General features: G+C 36.1%; 1 protein-coding gene across 8 annotated transcripts in view; it reads right to left on the bottom strand.

The window, feature by feature from the left end:
* Window positions 1–21,553, bottom strand: part of ARID1B (AT-rich interaction domain 1B) — a 380,200-nt gene that overhangs the window by 212,944 nt on the left and 145,703 nt on the right. The window lies entirely within an intron of this gene.

Raw genomic sequence — 21,553 nt, 5'->3', positions numbered from 1 at the left:
TTACACTTCATTAAAGATAAATTTCTACAAATGTCATCCACAGTGAATTTTAGGATGCATGAGGATGAAAGAGGATGCAGCAGTCCATCGTTTATATGTGTGACTAGCATCAGAGCTTCCCTGGCTACGGATACCAGCAGCAGAGAGAAAAATCAGCACTCAGAGAAAATTAGCAGTCTTCCACGCAAGACACAAACTGGGCCAAATTATGTTTCTCCACTAGAGATCCAGGAGTAGGGAGGCAGGATGGTCAACACAAGGCTGAGAACCAGGTCCAGCCTATGATAGGCAGGTGGCTGGAGCAAGATATAGAAACAACGCATACAACACTCAGGGTACTCAAGCAAAATCTGAGGCAGCGGAAGTCAAAAGGCACCCCAAATGTTCTGTCGCGTCAGTGAGCACAGAGAGGGAAAGCGAGAGAAGTGTAACAATACAGAAGGAACACAGGACATTAAATAATGTTTCACTGTTAGCTACAAGCAGTTGTTCTATAACCAAGGATGTCCCTTTTCATTGTTGTTTACCAACCACAAAAATTTGGCAGTATCTATGAAAAAAGATTAAAACAGTTTAGAACAAACTATTGTTAATATTCTAAAATTTGTTAAATTGAAGTATAGTTGATTTACAATCTTGTGCTAGTTTCTGGTATACCGCATAGTGATTCAGTTACACATATATATTCGTTTTCATTATAGGTTGTTACAAGACATTGAATATAGTTCCTGTGCTTTATCTAAAATTTAAAACATCATGGCAGACTTACTAAGTGATCTTGATTAAAATAGGTAAAGTACATTTCAAGTGTTATAGAATAAAATGTCAAATGCTTTTAAAAATATAAAACCAAAAGTAATGTTCTAAAAATTCAAAGCTTTTATTCATAGAAATCAAATACAAAATTCTACATAATGTCTACATTCACTAATTGACACTGAAAAGGTAAATATTAATTTTCCTTACAAAGTCTGAATTGCTTTAACCTAGAATTGGTTTGTCGGGTACTAGTCAATGCAAAAAGGCATTACAGAATAAAAAATAAGCAAGACAGAGAAAACTAAATTGAAGTTACTGAGACTTGCAAGTTATCAGACATTGTTTTTTTCTTTAGAAAATCAGGATATAAAACTAATATATTCTTTTAGCTCCCGTTTAATAGGACATTTAACAAATGTTACAGTGTTTAAGTTGTCCTGGCCACATAAAGCTCACATATATTAAGCCATACATCTATACTTAAGAGATTAATAGTTATAAAACTAGGGCCGTTGGAGTAAGGTTAAGTAACTTGGATTTGGGTAATTACTATATGTAAAGTAATTGTATTATTATGAGGCCTTAAATGTTTTTCCTGACACTTCTTTTCAACAAATGTAGAAAATTCTGGCTCCCTGCCTACCATGTGAGTTCAGTAGCTTAAACAAAGTTAATTCAAACTACTCTCCTGTCATAAAACATATACCAGTACTCAGAGGGAGAGCCTACAGTACAATTCCAACCAGTTCAACAGTACAAATCTAACCACCACCCAATCCTTAGGCTGGAAAGAGATATAATTTTAGCCTAGAACAACAAACTTATTCTGAATAGAGATTTGCATTCATACTAAATATTTTCTGGATAATTTTGTTGACACACCCATACACAAACAAAATCAACTGAGATATTCATAGCAAGGTATGTTTTTACTTGGTATCCATTCTTGAAATAATTTAGACATAAGCTGCAATACTTAAGAGTTCATCTCTAAGTCAAAGTGTTTGGAACACGGAATGTATTTTCCAGAAATACATACTAAATTAAACTTCTCAGCCAAAGAAAAAATTCAACTCCTAAACAGAACGAACATTACCAGAAGCTAAATATCTTTTACAACAGTGCTTCTCTCTGGAGCAAAAGTCGCCCAGCTGCATGCTGAATGCGCAGCCAGAACCTGTCTGGGTTCTACTCACAGTTGTAAAAGGTCTGCTCCCATTCCTTCACTACAAGCAGCCAGCACAGAACCTCAAGCCAGAATAATCACTAACAGTAAAAATGAGCAACCATTTATTGAGATGCTGTATGTACATAATCTCAAGAAATCCTGACAATAACCCTGTGAAAGAGAAATTTTATACCCATTTTCTGCACAACAAACCAGGTGAAAAGTCAGATAAATTGCTCAGGTCATAAAGTGGTGGTGCTGAGATTCAAACTCAGATGCAACTAACCCCATCAGATTCTATTCTTATAAGCACTGGAGGAGACAAGAATTCTGAGAGCGTAGGTAATCCTACATTCACACAGATTTCTAAAAGCATGTACAAAACCAGAGAGTAAAGGTGATCACATGGGGGGTTCTACATCAGACAGAGCGATGATGAAGATGAGGATGAGAACAGTGAAGAAGGGAAGAAACAATGTACGGTTTTCCTTCTAAGCATAATCTCCAGTGAGGATTTACTTTCTTGCTAATGGGCAATGAATAATCAGTTAAGAGAAAAGACTTTCTACATTTATCATCTCCAGATGTTTCACATCTTTATATTATGTTTTTCAGACAGATTTCTCATCACTAACATTGTCACTCAATTTCCCTTTTGCCCTCATTTTTAAAATTAAAATACTGGCTACCATGCAGCATCACCAATAACAACAGTTTAACGGAATCATTTCCAGGTGGTGGACAACACCCAAAGAAGGTATTCAAGGGTGTCTGGTTAACACAGGAAAGAGGGGCTCTTCCCACACTCCAACCCAGCAGGCACAGACAGTGAACAGACAGGGACCAGGAAAGGTCACTGGTGACCTAAGGTGAAAAAAAGGACAATCCTTTCCCAGGAAATAATGAACAAATTGAGTGCCCCCAAATTTACACGAATCTGAATTTTGCATACATCTACTGCAAAGATTTACTTCACTGAAAGAAAAATAAAATTTGAAACTAAGCTCCCTATTGAATGAATCAAAGTTGTTCATAAATCTATTTCTAGCACTGTCAAAATAACTGCAAGCCCCCCAAAAGGAGGATCATAAGATATTAATATTTCAAATACAATTACAAGTTGATGTTACAAGAAAAGATAATTTCAACTCATTGATCAATTCAAACAATACTGAATATATTCAGAAAAGTCTAAGACTTAAATTTTTATGATGATGACAATAATGAATACGATATATGCTTTAATCCTTAACAGCAGATTAGAAATTTTTATTTCAAATGAAATACATAAGACAACTTAGTATTATTTTTTAAAGCACTGAAATAAATTTGATGCACCAGTTACACATATATGCACAACACTCTTTCCTTCCTCCTCTTTCTCTTTCTTACTCATCCTTCAGAGAGCAGTGAAAACGAGCCAAAAGAGGGAAGGATCAGGATGGGGAAAAAAACCTCCTTTCCAAATTAATCATTAACCTCATGGGTGACAGCTGATTTATCTTCATGACTTTTTCATACCTATTTAATGACACTTCCTATGGTGATTCTTAACACTGTGACTATTCTCATCTAGAAAGTGGTGTGTATGTACATGCACATCGGTATGTCTGAAACTAACTTGTATTCAGTAACACATACCTTCAAATGTTGAAATGTAAGATATATTTTGAAAAACAGTAAGAATACTATGACCCTTTCAAAGTCCCTCAAAAGACAGGTTTATATAGATCTCTAATGACGGTTCAGATAAAATCTCTAATCAAGGCAACTGAAAAGTAGGACATTATCACCATAGCAAAGAGCAAATACAGAGAGAAAGGAAATGGACTAAGTTATTAAAAGAGCTAGAAAAAGAGGCTGTTAAAAACTATGTTTGTACTATAATAACTCTTTCCACAAATCAAAACTACTCTTTCCAAGCATTTACACTATCAAAATAAGAAGATTAACAAGATTTTAAAGTCTTGGTGTACTGTGGACAGCAATATACCAAACATTAAAATATTACTCTAAAGTCTTAATATGAATTTCAAGTTAAGCAAGAAATGGTTAACTACAATTTGTTTCGCTGTAGGTCTACTTGTTGAATGGCATTCAACAGTATATACAAATGGAGACTCATTCCATTTACTGAAAAGAAACTGGGCAGCACATCCTTAGTATCTCAGAGGTACTATGAGGAGCCATGGGCCCTGTGCTGAGGCCAGAGATCCATCCAGTTCTGCTAGTAACACATCAGCAAGCAGTAAATAAAACAGAAGCAAAGCATGCAAATAGACAAAGAATACATCCCAGTCATTAAAACACAAGCAATATAAACAGTCTACATCTTAAAGACAAAATTTAGTAAGTCTAATCTGAAAATTCTCAGAATTTAGGAAAAGTTATCAAATTTTTGCATCATCTATGACAGACTCCAAATGTACATTTATGTAAGATTTTTGGATAATCGAGCAAGCAATAAAAAAAATTTTATTGTTCACAAATTCCTCCCAAAGATAATTAGCAATCTATAAAGTTAACTATATTTGTATAACAAAGCTTTTCCCTTATATTGAAACCACAGTTTTTAAATTTAATGTAAGCATTCTAACCCTTCTATAAGTATTAATATATATTCATGAAATGCAAATTTAGTTTCTTGCATTAACCCTTGCTAAACTGGGCAAAACAGTCAGGGAATAATCAACAATAATTTTTCTTAAATGACACACACTTTCCATCCACACTGCTAAGATAAAGCAGAAGGGAGACTGAGTAAGAAAGATAGCTACTTCAGAAAAAGAGGCTTCATCTAGATGAACAGAAGCGCCTGTGTGAGGGTGGAAAACACCGGTACCACATTCTTAATAGGGATAAGCCTAGACAAAATTTAGAGAATAAGCCATGCAGTTATTTCCAATGCAAGAAAGCACTGCTAAATTATTTTATTACTTTGAACCATTAGAAAATTTTTTTAAATAAAAAACTCTTAATCACAGCTGCTCTATGCAAAAAAAAAAAAAAAAAAAAAGACAGAATAACTGAATTTCAAACTGCTGCTAACCAATGTCTACCACAAGGGGAATAGAATATGTATGTAGATGTATATGCAATGAAAAAAATAACTGTTATGAAATATTCATTTGAGAAGTAATCGAGTCTTACAATTGAAAAGTTAACCTTTCACAACACAAAAATCATCATGCAGCTTTGAGATTAATACATTCTTATGTCCTCTAGTGCTTATTACAGTTTATTTAGCACTTCATCTGTTTAATATTTTGATTTTTCTATTTTTTTCAATTCCTACAAACTAAAATAAAAAAGAACCAAAGAACAATTCTCCCCAAATATCTGAAACAAAAACTTTACAGACCGTATAAACCTTAGTAAGTTTCCTAAAATATGAAAAATAAACCTTTTCAAGTAAGAGAATCTACACTTCAATTGAGGTTAAGCTGTTTAAAAGAACTGGTTTAAAACCATATCCTCTTTTTTGCAGAATCAATACCTCCAAATTTACAATTTTTTGAGCACAGAGGTATACAAACCCATGCACACAACCTTCTGTGACCTGATACATATACATACAATTATGCTACCAAAAAAGAATTTAAAACCACAAATCTCTCAAATAATCCTGGCCTAATTTTCCCTACACAAAGTACCAAATTAGGCAGTATGTAGTCTCAGCACATAAGCAAAGAGAGATATTTTTTTTTTGGTCAGGGGAAGAAATTAGTAGGATTTTAGGCTTCAATGGCCAAAACAGACTATTAGCTTCCATTTGGCTATTAGTCAAATAAGCAGAGTGGCCTCAAAAGTGTCACCAAAAGATAGTAATAAATTCTCAAAATGAGACAGCACCTGCTTTTCTCATTGGGAAGGGAACCAAAAAAGCTGATTCAGCATATGCAGTACATCCATTCAAGTCTCATACTACTGATGTCACAGGGAGCCTTGACAGCTCCTAGTCTTGAGGAGCCAAAGGTCACAAGATGAGTTAATAAGGTGTGCAGCTGAGTCCAAGATAAGGCCAGGCTTGGTGGGGAGAGTATGGGACACAGGGCTCCCCATAACTGTAAGCCAAAATGCAGAATCTTTGTGACTTCCCTTGAAGACATAAGAGATTCTGAAATGGAAACAAAAAGCATGGTATGCAAGAAGTTCTCATCCAAGTGTTATCAAGGAGAGCTTCTTTGCACACCTGGCAAGCACTTTTTATTCTGAAGACAGACGGAACAGAAAACTGTCTCAGGACCCAGACTGACACCATGCCTAGTTCATGCTACAGATTATCAGTCATGCCTCAGACTGCTACCTCATAAGCACATTAAAATCTTCTCCTCCCAAAATAAACATGATACAATTTCTGTAAACGAGAATCTCAAATAAATATACCAAGAGGAAAAGTTTGTTTTAAGGAATCCTGTTTGTTTATATAAAACAAACTCTTCCATGGTTCTGGTTTAATTTAAAGTAGCATTTGTTCATTCTTAGTGAATACTACTCAGAATTTTTAAAAACTAAGTATCATTTTGAACACTAAAGATCAATATGACAAAGAAAACAACTCAAAAATGCAATGCTCAATTATACAGTATATCTAGGCTTAATATTTTCTTAAATGTGCTTATTCCATATGGATGCTATGCAACCATTTAAAATGATGGTATACAACTATATGTAACAAGAAATTACGTTAAGTTTTCTAACTAAGCAGGTTATAAAACAGGATATAGACATGATCCTGTTTCTCTAAAAGAAATTATCCACGAGTATACACAGAAAAATATCAAAGATACAGAAATTAGTAATCTCAACTTAATCTCAAATATATGATGAAATTACTACCTATGTCATTAGAATGACCAGTAAAGCTATTTTTAAAAAGAAAACTTCTCTCACTGAGCTCGAGGCTTTTCTTATTTCCTAATCTAACTCTACATTCCTTATTTGATAGCAAGAATGCAGCAGTTAAATAAACTGTAAATAAAACAAAGAGTGATTTTAAACCCACTAAAACAAACAGACCCATTATAAATAAGCTATGACAACTATAAAGAAATTGACACAGGCACAGATTTCTGAAAAAATACTTTCTAAAAATAAAAAACCAAAAACAAAATTAAGAAACACTGAGGTGAATTTTACCCTGGTTTTATTCTGAAATTTTTAGGGAAAAAACGCTTAAGGACAATTAAGGGGGGGAAAGGGAAATCTGAATTTACTGCTGAATTGTCATTTACCCTTTTATAGCATTTTTAAAAGGGTATATATGTGTACATAAAGTTACTCTGAAATAAATCAGTATGTCCATTCTTTCTGGCAAAAATAGCTGACTTATTTTTTGTACAAAAAAAAAAAAAAAAAAGAACTGGCAGGCCGTTCCTCCCACATGGTGCTTCTTACTTTATTTTGGAATACATAGAAATAAAATGAATTTTCTTTTTAAAAATACATCCCTCAGTAAACAAAATCTCAGCCTTATAAGATCAGAGATCTGCTCCTCAGCCTCGTGTGCCTGTTTATTTCTAAAGAAACAACCAGCAAATACTACCTGTATGTTGATTTCACATTCAACAGGAGATTAAAAACTATGCATACAGTGACCTTGCACTTCATGCCTAATTTCAGGTATTCCCAGTAACACTGCTGATCACCAGGCTTCAAACAAGGTCATTTAAGTGGTGACCCTGAGGTAGGGAGCAGGAGCAGGTGAGGGCCCAGCACTTGTGCACCTGGAACAGCTCCAGGCCCCTGCTGCCCCAGGGCGATTCAGATGAGGACAGAGACTCAGAGGTTCAGCGCTTAACAGTGGGCAACAGCCAGCAAGCAGCTGAAGGGCTGGACCTGCGGCTGTACGAAAGAAGTCACCTCAGCTCCACACGGGAAGAGTCAAAGTCACAGTTTTCTAAGTCAGCATTCACCACCTCCCAAAGGTCCTTACTGGTCATTTCTCTCACTTCTCTCTCCAAAATACAGACCTAGTTGTATGGAACGGTATCACACTTTAAAAATGTAGTCTGGCTTGAAGTCTGACGATAAAAGAAGGTTGACTGAACATTAAACAAACTATTTCGGCACTCGTTTTTGATGCAGTCGCCCCAGCTCGGGGGAAACTGAGGCGCGGAGCGTGCGCGGTCTGCACAGCCGCGGGCGCTGGGCTCGGAGCCTCGCGCGGGGCAGCAGACAGCTCCGTGAGGGGTGCGGGGCTGGGGTTTCTTTCTTTGATTTCTAGGGGGGCGATTTCTTATCTTTCCTGTGAGAACACATAAAACTTCAAATTTAGAAATCAATATTCCATTTTACAACTATTTGCTCCTTTTTAATGAAGTAAAAAGGTGGCTCATTTTGCAATGGTTTTTCAAAGTGGCACCCTGAAGTATATACAAGAAAAAACAGTGAGCTCTGCTTTCTATACTTCCAGGGCCTCTTTTTAATAAAATGTTCAAGGAATAATTCTGCTTCTTCACTGAACAAAATCACCTCTCTAAATTCAAGCCTTAAAAAGATACAGGAGAGTGTTGTGTGCCTATAATTCTAAAACCCTGTAACTTTGCTAAATCCAAATCCTGTTCTAGTTTACCAGGCCCTTTTGTGTCCAAAGAATAATTTGGGGTTCTCCTCTATCTGACAATTGCCCTGTAAGTACATAAAAATAAATGCAAAGACTAGAAGTGAAATTGTTGCTTTAATTTTTAAGCTTTAGCCAATAGTTGCCCCATGGAAATCGACTCAAAAGAATGCACACCAAACCCACACAAACTAAACACACTGGCTCATTAAAAAAAAACAAAAAACAAAACAGTGCTTTAGTTTCTCAATAAAACAAAGTTTATGCACATTATTTCTTGCTGATAGAACTAATATAATTACCAAATAAAAATATAATTTTTGTTTACTATAAATTAGGATAAATTTTTTTAAGAACAATAATTCCATTATATCAATGCACAAGGGAACTTCCTATGAGTCAATAAGGGACATCTGTCACACAAACAGATGCCACATCACGCATGTACAAAGCCCAATTCCCCATCAGAAAACAAAAATTTGTTTCATTTTTAAGCAAAGAAATTTAGAAACTGTAAAGAAAAATGAAATACTGCTTTTAAAAAAAAATCACGACAGTAGTTTAGGATGAACATAATGTTCTCGGTTAAATCAAGAAATGGATGATCTTCAAAGACAGCCCTGACTGAAAATTTAACCAGGAAACGTGGGCAGACACAGAGCAAACCAGAGAAAGAGGCATGGTGTGCAGACTTCTCATGCGCCAGTAATGGATTAAAGAAAGGCTTGGGTTGGGGGGCAAGAAAGTCAATTCAGCTCAACTCATTTAAAGAGTAGACTGTTTCCATCCTGATTTGAGAAAACGAAATGCTCTTCCTAACAATCAAAGTGACCTAGCTCTCTTCAAATGTCCTTTAGTTCAACAAAGAGCTATCTATCACAAGCAGAAAGCATTATTCACGCTCCCCCCCAACCCCCATTTGAAGCTTATACCTCAGTGCTTTCTCAGCAGAAAAAAAAAAACCTTAATGGCCAAATGCCTCAAATGTATCTGTTAAATCACTTTGCACTTTCAACAGCGCTCTTACAGATTTCACCCAATATACAAAGAAAAGTATAGCAGGAGAAATCTCAAGCTTTAAATATTACTTACTAGGGGAAGGTGAAGAAGGATCCATATTTTTAAACCAATGATACATTAAAAAAGGACAGACTCAGACAATGTGGTCAACAACAACTCTACAACTGTTACACTTTCTTTAGAAAGATGTCTTGTAAAATTTCAGTAAATGGCTAAAATTTTATTGAAAATGTCCTGATAATAAGACAATACATCTGTCACTTGAAGAATGAAACCCTACACACTGTAACCACAAACACTCAAATTGGGCAAGACTTTTCCAACAGAGTGAAGTAAGGTCATTGTCTTGCTTCCACCCTTCACAGACTAGACTAAAAAGCTGAATATTATATTCAATCATTAATAGAACACAAGCTAAGTATTATTAATACAAGAATTCCACTTTTACAGAGCATCCTTCCTATGCAAGTCTCACAGACTCATTTAATAACCTTCCCATAATCTTATTAACAAAAGTACAATAATTAAACTGTCTTTGGGGTTTTGTGTTCAGTTTAGGCACGTATAAGTAGTTAATGATTTTATTTAACTGAAAATTCTAGATAACAACAAGGTTGAAACAAAGGGCAGGGGGCTTCTTGATTTTTCCTTACCTTTAAAAGTACTTTGCTTCATTAGTGAACTAACTCCCTATCATTCCTGTCCTCATCATCTTTTGTGCTCTGCTTCATTAACTGGACTACAATCACTCCTTGGTTTTAATAAAGCTTTCTTAATAGAAATTACCCAGATTACTGACTTTTCCGAAAGGTGGGGGGGGGGGGGTGGAGACTATTATTCCTCAAAAGAGCAAAAAGAAATCCAAACTGTAATTAAAAATAATGATTATTCAAAAGAAATACTGAAGACACTGGGAGAATACTTAAACACTCCACCACCAGATGGGCAAATGTATATATGCCGCAACCAAACATGTTTGCCAAAAAGCGCTTCATAGTCTCAGGGACTCTGTATTTCTTCATCTTTCTTCAAAACAGGAATGTAGCCATCACCAATGGCACACTGCAAAGACTCAAGGATTGCTTAGTAAAATGAATCCATAAATTCCCCTTCTTCCATCATAAATAAAACAAATTAGGTTTATAGACTGAATGAGTAAGAACAACTCGCAATAATAACCCATCCATCTACTTTTGATGCTGAAGTGTACAGCATGCCACAGAATCAAACAAATATTGAGAAATTATTATTACTCATTTCTAGTGTTTTTCATCCTCTTGGTGGGATGGGAGGAAAGTAAACAGTTTAAAAATAAAAAGATGTTCCCAGGTGTGGAATAATGACTATGGGGGAAAAAAAAATCAGTCAGCATTTAACCGTTTGATATCAGGAAACAGACACATCGTGTTGACTGTACCATGACTGTTAAAATGTAATGTTTGGTAAAATGAGTGCAGAAACAAGCTAAAGTCAAGTTCTGAAGGCGGTGACAAGTGAATCGGAAATCCTGGAACGTATTATTCAAACTACTCAACTACATTGTTTTGAATGTAAAATATAGTTCTTATGAAAATTCTAAACATGCAGAACATTGAAAAGTAAATGAAGTAGCTGCTCTTAAATCTAAGGGAAAACGCTGTTACAGATTCTCTGACAGAATACAAAACCCACTTTTGGGGGCCCTGGGAAGGGACAACTACATGGACTCCGTACCAGGGTTTCATTGGCATCACCATCTCCATCACCACCTGGCAAATGAGGAAATCACACTTAAAAAGTCAAGAGGCTGAAAATTTCCTATCCTGACCTGAAACTGCCACCTACCCTCATGTTCTAAATATCAAATTATCTGAGACACACAGTGGAAAACACCTCGTTGCTCTTTACAACTAAACAGAAGGAAAAAATTCTAAGTATCAGTGGACACTATCTGTACACATTCAAGGGCAATTATAACACTAGAGGCTCAACCCCAAGCTATCTCTCAGATATGACACCCAAGTTATGAGAAAGACGTCAAGCGACAGGCCTTAAGACATCCGACACTCCACATCCCAAAGCTCCAGCTGAAACTCGCGCAGTGGTGCAGGCAAGCAGACGCCGGGAACTCCATCCACACGATGCTCCACTCCCCACGGGGTGACAGCACTGCTTGACCCAGAGACTGTGTCCAAGGGCCCAGGCTCCTCACGGCTGAACCTGACCCTGGTGTGTACGTGGGAGGAAGGTGGGGGCATCCAGAAAACATCCTTAATGTAACCGCCTCTGCAGTAACTATTTCCAGTAAATACAGATCATTGAAAGCACAGATAAACAAACAGGCAAGTGGAAAGACATGTAAACATTTCAGCTTTCTAACTTCTAAAACAGTACCCACTTGCACAGCATTTATTTATTGAATGTACAATTATTTTTACTCCTGAAATCTTGGTTTTCAACCTTATACAACCAAAACTCAACAACAGATAAACTCTACATCTAAAATGTATTTGTACATACAATCTCTCACACACATGTATGAGTAAGTTTAAATGCTAGCTCAGAATGCATCGTAAATCAGTGATTTACATGCCAAGAACCTGAAAGCCTTAACGTAAACTCGCTGTTATTTTCATCAAAATCTACTTTGTAGTAAAAACATGACTACATAGGATCCGTAATCTAGAACTGCACTGTCCAATATGATATCTATTAGCCACATGTGGCCATTTAAATTTAATTAAATTTGAAATTCGATTGCTCACACTAGCCCTATTTCAAGCACTACGCAGCAACACATGGCTAGTGGCTAACCTACTAGACCACACAGATATGGAGTGTTTCCAACACTGCAGAGAGTTCTATTGGACAGTGGTGACCCAGAATACCCAGAAGTCCCTGTAATACTCCTGCTACAAATGCTATAAACAGGGCAATATTCAGAACCAAAACTCACTCATATTTTTCCTTTTCAGGGAGGTTCATTTAATGAAAATCTCATTAAAAGTTTGAGTGGAGTGAGAACCTGCCCATTCCTCACCCCAAATTCAAGCCAAATTGCTAGTCAATTAAAGAAGCATAAATGGTCACCAGCTGTATACTGCCTACTAAATGATGAAGGAGAGGAATGTTGTCCCTGGAGGCCATCCGTAGAGGACCATTTCCCACCTGCCATTCCATGAACAAGTACTGGTCTGAAGTAATTTTTGTTTTCTAATCTATGAAACTTATTGTCAGATTTTGAATTTGTAAGTGCTCTGCCTCCCAGGTACCTATCTCTAGAATTTGAACCCTGGCTCCTGCAGAGAAAGAAGGTATGGATATGGATGTGAGGAGGGAGGAGACAGCTTTTCACAAATGTAAGCACAAACTGTGTGCTTACCCTCCATGAATACATGAAAGGACCTGGGACTCGTTCAAAAATAGAATGCCTTTTTTGTAAGTGACCCTCTAGGCTCACGCTTCCCTCCCCTCCCACAGGCAGTGGTGAGAAAGGATGCAAAGCCCTCTGTACTGCAGAAGCAGATGCCCGGGTCTCCTCCCCAGTACCACACCCCCAGTGCATGTCTTCCCCAAGGTTTGCATGCTCAGGAAAGACTACCCCAGATTTAACTTCCCCAGTACCCAGAAATTCTGGACAGTTGGTGATAAAAAGTAAAGCACGGGTCATGTGTCAGATACACAGATGAATATAGGGAAACAAGGAAGAAGGGGAGGCCCTCGCAACCACTACCTGCTGTCTCAAGTAGCCATCCTGACGGAATAGGCCGTGGCTTCTGTGATCAACAGTCCCATTCCCTGAAATCACAGGCCCCTCAAATGGGACTGCTTCATTTCTAAGATCCCAAGACCAGCGGGATTATCTTCTACCTTGGACCCATGACATTCAGGGCCCTGTTTCTAGGGTCCTTTTGGAGATGGACACAGGTAGTTCTGCCTTTCCTTGATGTTTATCTTGAATATTCCTCCTGGATGAAGAATGCTCCAATGCATACAATGCAGATATAGAGGTAGCAAGATGAACTTGTTTACAAAGTAGATTTTCTTCTCTCACAACAGAAAAGTTAGGTTTCATGAAGATAAAATTATCTCAAAAGCAAATTATGTCTAACTTTCAATATTATAAAGACTTTATATGTATTATTTCACTGAAAAGTCATGTATAATTCACAATGATTAATTTTTAAAAATAGCACTGTAACATGCATAACAGAGTATAGTCCAAATTGTTCTGGATACCTACCTAATCACTGACTAAGTTTGTTAGGATAGTGTTGTGGTTAGTATGTAGAATATGACCTAGAACATACAGCAGCTCTAGACTTATTATACTTGGATGAACAGCAAAAATCATAATGTGAAAAAGTTCTGCATTTGGTCTATTTAACTTAATTTTTTATATTAAGAGCTGTTATGAGATTTTATAGATGACATAAAATTAAGAATTATAATAAACACAATGGATGATTCAGGATCCAAATACATGTTAGCAGGCTTACACAATGACCCTCCCCCAAAATACCACATTCAAAAAGGGTAAATGTGAAAACTGTACTTGGGTTTGGGCACAGGTGCAGGATGGAAGAAACATATGCCTTAGAAGCAGTTCCTATCAGAGTACCAGAGTGGGATGCAGCTGCTACAAAACCTAGTCCGCCCCAGATCATGACGGTCCAGAACAAAGCAGGTGGCAGGCTGGCTCCATACAGACCATAACTTTGGAGTATTCAGTTTAGTTGCAGATTCATATTTGAAGGTGCTTACACAAAATGATGTTTATCAAAGAGTTAAGAACATGGTGGTAGACGGACTTGAAACCACCTAATTGGGAACATACTTAAAGGAACTAGTTAGCCTAGTGAAAATTCAGGTAAAATAGCAATAATCTTCAAATATTTGAACAGCCATATTACAGAAGATAGATTGAGATTTGTCTTGTGTGATTTAAGAAGGCAGAAGTAGAATACAAATCCAAAAACATATTTCAAGTTAATATCAGGAAGAATTTCCTAACAATTTAAATTATCAGAAATTAAATACTTTCTGAAGTGGTAAGTTCCACTGCAAAAGGTATTCGAAATTATATTTTAGAAGCAATTCACATATCCGGTATGGAGGGACATGTATATATTATATGAACTTTCAAGATTCACTATTATTCTAACAACAAAATAATCAAGAATCAACAAGTCACACGTATATATAAGTAACTAACTGATCTTAAACCAAAAAGATTTAATATGTGAGAGAACATTATTAAATCCTCAAAAGTTACATTAACTAAAACCTTTACAAAATGTCCCACAGTCCCCCACAACTGTAAGCAGTCTCTCCTTAAATATCCTATGTGAAGATACAGTACAGGAGAGGGGATAAACAGAAACTTGAAACAAAAGAAACATTAAAAAATAGTTACTGCCACAACTCATGGGGAAAGACTGATCAATTATCACTGTCAGATTCAGAGTTTTAAAAATAAGACACGTAGTTCATTTTTAATATTTTAAAAGCTTAGTTCCTCCTTAGAACTTTGTCTCCTCTGAAATCTTACAAGATCAAGACCATAATGGGTTAAGTCCAAAAAATAAAGGAGCAACAGAGCAAATCTGACTGCATGTTTGAAAAAGCCTATAAAATGTTACAAGCAAAACAGGAAAGCCTATGTTAATAATGCATAAACCAACAGAGAAAAAAGCTACCCATTTAATGGAATAATGCTTTTATCCTTGCAGTTAAAATGAAATAAGCCATGACTATTAATCTAGTAAAACCATGTAAAAATGTAATTTTTAAACATTTACTAAAAGAGGATAGTTGAGTAACCACTCTAAAAATCAAGGCCTTGTGTACAGCAGCGTTTAAACGCTAAATACCAATCTCCTGTCTGTGGACGCCATTACCCACCCTGTCGCCATAGCAACGCTAACAGTAAGCCTGACTTCAAAGACAAAGATGTAATTTCAGACTTCCAGCAGCCAGAGGGAGTGGTAAGAATATTCTACCCAGGCGGTGTCAGCTGATGATAAATTATAAAAATATCCAGGAAGGTTATGAGGCGGACTGTACCATATATTCTCATATTCCTGGGGGAAGACTTACATTAGTCAAACACACTGGGAGACAGCAAGAGTAAAACAAAAAGTAAACAAGAAAGAATCTCAATGGAATTCGATTTTTTTTTTCTTTTTAAAAATTACATGGTACAGAGTTCTGCCTTCCTTTTCTCTTGCTCCCAGGAGAAAATAAAAATAGCTTCTACCATCCCCTTTCTCATTCAAATTAAGAGTGACTGAAGATGTGCATGGCTGTTCGAAGGGACTTGCAAAACCACCTCCATAACTGCTACTCCTACATTTGTGAAACTCTGGCATTTGTCAAAAACTGTTTTAAGCACAAGCAGCTAGCTAAGGGAGCAAAATCGATTTGTGCACTTCAACTACCAGAGAACAGCTAGCCTGACTCGGAGTTTTTTTCCAATCACCCAATCTAATCCCAACATACTTAAGATATTTTTTAAGCCCTCTGAAGGGAAAATACTAAAAAACAATTTGCCAATTTACAGGTTTTCGTGTTTTAAAAAGAAAAATGAATAAAGCTGACACAGAGTGCTATTTCATGACTTTGCAGCTGAACGGTTTTTAAAAGCACCCCTAGAGGTGAGAGAGCTACAAAATCCTGAGCAAGTAATGTTCCTAGAGGTAATGAAATACCAAATGTTATAGACTTTTTGAAGATTCTCTACAAGGAGGAACTACCAAACTACTAGGACTTGCTTTTACTTGAATGAAGTTATACATGACTAGACTGGCCAACAAATGAACAGAAATAGCTTTATTATAGTGTTACTGTCGTTTTATAAGAATAAATATATGTTAAATTGTCTTTTTGTTAAATTCCATCGGGTATGGTTAGGGGCTCAAAAATGTCCCATTCCCTTTCAACAACAGGAGCACAATACAGCTGCCCCTTTTCTACAGATCTAAAGGACACACCCTGGTCCCTTTCCCTGCAAAGGCTGAGGAGTGGCAAAAGGGAAAGACAGCTGCGGACTCCAGTCAGGGCTAGTGTCAAGATCCTCACCCTTTCCCGGGTCACTGGCCTGCTGCTCATACCCACTGTCGCTAAAGCACAAGGCACAACCACCAAAATAAAGCTGGAGTCTAAGTTCTTCCATGGGCAGTCCTAGGGCTGGGGGACCAGGGAGATACACAGATACACCACACCAGCTTTAGCATTCCTCCCCACTCAACTCTGAAGAAACTTGACAGATTATGGATTTATCCTTTTTCTCCTGATAAAACACATCTCCAATTTTACAATGTACTCAAACCAAGAGGTACAAGAAAAATAAATCACGTGAATTTTGCCACAAGATATAAACTAGAGTGGCTATATCTATTAAGTCATTTAGTGTAATGCTTACATTGCAAACTGTAGGCCATCATCAGTCTCACCAATAATCTTAAGCCCAATTCTTAAAATCCAAAGATTAGCAATCTTCTCCTATGAAAACATACAACAGGAAAATGCCAAATTATAAAGAAAATGTCATCTATCCCACAAAACAAAGAAAAATAAGTTGACAAAAGATACTCTCTTTACAAGAACTATTTCCTTACTAAATGACTTTCATCCTGCAACATATATTATGCTTACAAAATAGTTAATTTTAAAAATTACTGTGTAAACAAACTTATGGTTACCGGGAGGGGAAAGGAGATGGGAAGGGATAAATTGGGAGTTTGAGATGTGCAAATATTAACTACTATATATAAAATAGATAAATAACAAGTTTCTTCTGTACAGCACAGGAAACTATATTCAATATCTTGCAGTAATGTAAAGAGTACGAAAACAAATATATACGTATGACTGAAACATGATGCTGTACACCAGAAATTGACACACTGTAAACTGACTAATATACTTCAATTTAAAAAAATTACTGTGAAATGAAAATGGCTCAATAAGCTACTCAGTTGAACAGAATTGCTGAATTTATAATTTTTGACAGTTGAGCAAGTTAGATAAAAAACAGCCAATCATTCATTCATTTATGCCACTCGACACCTAATTTAAAAGACCCTGGATAATCATCCCAAGCAACATGAAAAACTTCTTTAACGCTAAAAAAACCAGAAAACTCATATTTTGGCATCATTATTCATTATTTTCACAGGAGTATTTTATATGTTCCTTTATAGCATATTTCCTTTTACAAAATAATAGAAGAAAAGTGGTATGCCTCTTAATATTTTCCATATTATGTTAATAATTAAATAACCTCAGTTTTCCCATTCTACCTTGGTAGTCAGGAATGCAGCCTTAAATTTAATAGTCATTCATGGTACTGCATTATCATGGTTTGTCTGCTTCTCCCTTTTTAAAACATTTTTTTAAATTTGTATTCCACTTTGAGTAGTCTCAGTTTATACAAATGTTTTACTGTAGGTCAGCTCAAATCCTTTTTAGAAGCACACAGGTTGTAAATTCTATATAACAACATCACAGGAAATGAAAACCTTCTGTCACAACAGGACTCTTTCAGTTGAAAGTGGCCACGGTATATTTAAAAGTAAACAAACTTATTTATAATTCATAGGGACACATGTTGAAAGACGTCTAAGCTGTTTTTTTAAATGCTTTTGTAGATGAAAAAATCTATACTCTTTAACTTTAATCATTAAGTTATACAGCATCTGGGTCATACTTTATACTAGAATGCCACAGCATAAAAAAATTCAGTCAGAGAGGTCAAAAAATGCACTAATTACATTAAACTTTACGTATTTTAATAAGAAACTATATTTGCAGGTAAACTGAGAAGTAAAACTGATTATGGTCAGTATAATACACAAAGGATATGGCAGGATAGTCAATAAAATGTTGACAAAAGTAAAATACCTTTATTTACAACTGTAAAGTCATATTCATTTCCTCTATAATTTGTCCAAGTACCTTTTCATTAGCTTCCACTGCTGTCTAAATATAGCTGACTTATGAATTACCCTTTTGTAAAAGTGCCCTATTTAGGATGTATCCTTTAAACACCAATCAATACAACTGTCTAAAACAACAACACTAAAAACAGGTATTTCCCCCTACAAAATACCACCTGACTCACAACGTATTTATTTAACATCATTGAATCAAATGAGACAAAAAAAAGGCAGAATTCAAAAAGGTGTATCTCCTATATTAAGAAAATTATTTAGGCATGTCTATATCACAAATAGACACACAGACACACAGATGGATAGATGGATAGAGTGTTTACGTTATTTGATTTAAAAGGATATCTTATTTTACCTGATTCACCACCTGCAGTCTCCCACTAAAGATGTGTCACAGTCCACCTGGCTTTTCCTGGACAACCACTACGGTTCATACACTTATCTGTCTCAGAAATCTGAAAACCCTTTGTAAAATCTAAAGAGTTTTTCTAAAGCAGACTTTATTGTAAGCAATGTAGATTTCTAGCCATGCCTTTGTTTATGCCTTCTTTTTATTTACACTCTCTCTTCTTTTAGGTGATTTTATTACTCACTGTTCATACCACAAGTTGGAAAGAGCAAGGGAAAAATAAACTCCAAAGTAAACTGCAGCCATTTAGTTAGGTATATTGTTGGGAGTGCAGATTCGTATAAAACCAGTGACCAATATTACATTTTTGAATTATCAGTAGATTTCAAATGCCTAAACTATATAGCTGTAATTTTTGATAAGTAGTCAAGAAACGAACCATAGAGGATTTTGCCTCTTCATTCCCACCCTCCCCTTCCTCCAATAATTTAGTCTGCGGCACTTAAAACTAAAAATGACAGCACAATATTGGGAAAATTATTTTAAATTACAATGTATGTTAATGTAGTTTTCTCATATTGGCATTCTTCTGCTATGTAGTAAATAAAAACAAAGAATACACAATCAAAATGAATGCAGAAGAATCCCAGTGCCATTCACACCAATCTCTCTATCCAAAGAGGTCAACAGTACTGAGGTTCAAGTAACAGGAGAGGAGTCAGTGAAACAAAGTTTTAGCCGAGAGTCAGCTCTCATGATCTCTGTGCCTCTACAATGCCTCTGTCCCCGTCCTCCACCTCCATAGGACAGGAATGCTGAATCTCAGGGAAGTTTGGTAGACTAGTGATATTAACAGGCCCTGGCAGCCAAACGCAATTCCAAAAGAGAAGGAGGGCAAATAGGTAAGAAATTAACATTTACTGAGCACATACGTATGTGGCAAGTACCACACTAGAAGGTTTTACGTATGTTTTCTCTGCAGTGATGTAAAGGGGTAAAGGGAAGGACCCAGGAGTGACGCTGAGTTGACGGCACACGGGAACGTGCTGTGTTATCCGTAACATGCGTAGTTAGGTACACTTTTCAAAATCTGATACCCCAAAAAGGGACAAGTCTTATCAAAGATGGCTAGACCTTTAATATCTTGTTTTCACCCCTAAGAAAATAGAAAGTACAAATTAAGTTGGGGGAAAAAAAGTGTAAAAATAATAAAATCCTTCATGAAGTGACTCAAGAAAACCAGCATCATCATTCTTACTCCACCAAGCCAAGTGTTCACAGAAGTGCTGAGAGGCAGGGTTCTCCTAAGAACACAAGCACCGATGATACGTTATTAAATGCCACTTTATTATATAACAGGTGAATATAATTTTGATATAGCTATCATTGCTTTTAAATATTCAAGACTTCTACAAAATGGCAAGTCATTTCTTTGAAATTACACACGCCGGAAGTATGAATTCTGCAGATTCTGTAGATGGTTCTCTAAAGGTAAAAATGAGATAATATGTTAAAGTACTTTAAATAACAAGTATCCCAAATATAGGTGTGTTTTTTCATTGATTTCTTATTGCCGAATATATTATAGGAAAGAACAAACAATAATAAGCTAGTAAAATAATTAATTTTTATTTTTCTTTCGTTATATCTAGTATAAAATTTTAAACACAGGAGGAAATCAATAAATGATTGTTAAATGTAATTGAATTTTTCTGTGTAGAGTCAAATCTTGTGCCTTAATCAAGGATATCAACATGTAGACATGACAGCCAAGGAAAAGCTTAAATGCAGTAACTACAAAAAGCAAAAACACTTGGAGAAATTTGAGCACATTCATACTTATTCAAGGACACTCATGACTTAATCAAAATTGGGGAAACACTGGTTTTATTTTTTTAAAAAAGGACTTAGGTTCAACAACCAAAGTTTACAAGGACACGGAGGCACATGCAGGCGCAGTCGCGCGGGCCACTGCGGCAATGGTACCAGCTCAGGCTCGCTGTGACGCCCCGGCTGCTGCACTGAGTCACGTTTCCCGCCATTCGTGTGTGTCTATTTTCACATCTGGGAGATACTTTTTAAAAATTGGAATCAAATTAAATATGTAAAAACACACACATTTAATTTTAAAACCTCATTAATATTAAACCTCTGCTCTTTACGTAGGAAGTGAAATGACAGCACTTTAAAAACCAAAGAAAAAAGTGGATACGGGCTTGATTAGAAAAAAAGAGAGGGAGAGAGAGAAAGAGAGAGAGAGAGAGAGAATCCCTTCAGAGTTCATGGTAATCTCCCTAAGGTCCCATTTCCTTTGCTGAGATTCAAATGTATCACAGAAATACATGGTTATCAAAGGGGTAAATCATTTCTAAAATAAAAGAGAACATATTTCAAAAATAGCATGTTAAAAACAGGTTTCCTGCCCCCTCCCAGTCACCCTCAAAAAATGAAAACAAACAAACAAGACATAAATTTGTATACTAGGCTCACAAACCCATATACTCAAAATAAGCTTCAGAAAAGAAGAAATTATATTGAGATAGCTAAGGAATGTTCCTCCAAAATAAATTGGTACAAAAAGAACAAAGTCTAAATCATTCAAAAGTAAACCAAACAAGGCAATATAAAGTAACTTACCCCGAGCCAAGGAAAGCAACATATTAGGGTATAAACTTACTGCACTATCCTAAAAGCAACGAAAAATGAGACCAGCCATGAATGCTAACCGAACTGTATATACATACATATATATATATATATAT

This window comes from Camelus ferus, chromosome 8, assembly GCF_009834535.1.
Source record: "Camelus ferus isolate YT-003-E chromosome 8, BCGSAC_Cfer_1.0, whole genome shotgun sequence".
NCBI classification, from domain to species: Eukaryota; Metazoa; Chordata; class Mammalia; order Artiodactyla; family Camelidae; genus Camelus; species Camelus ferus.
Note: the sequence above shows the minus strand (reverse complement) of the source record. Positions and strands in the feature narration are given on the sequence as shown.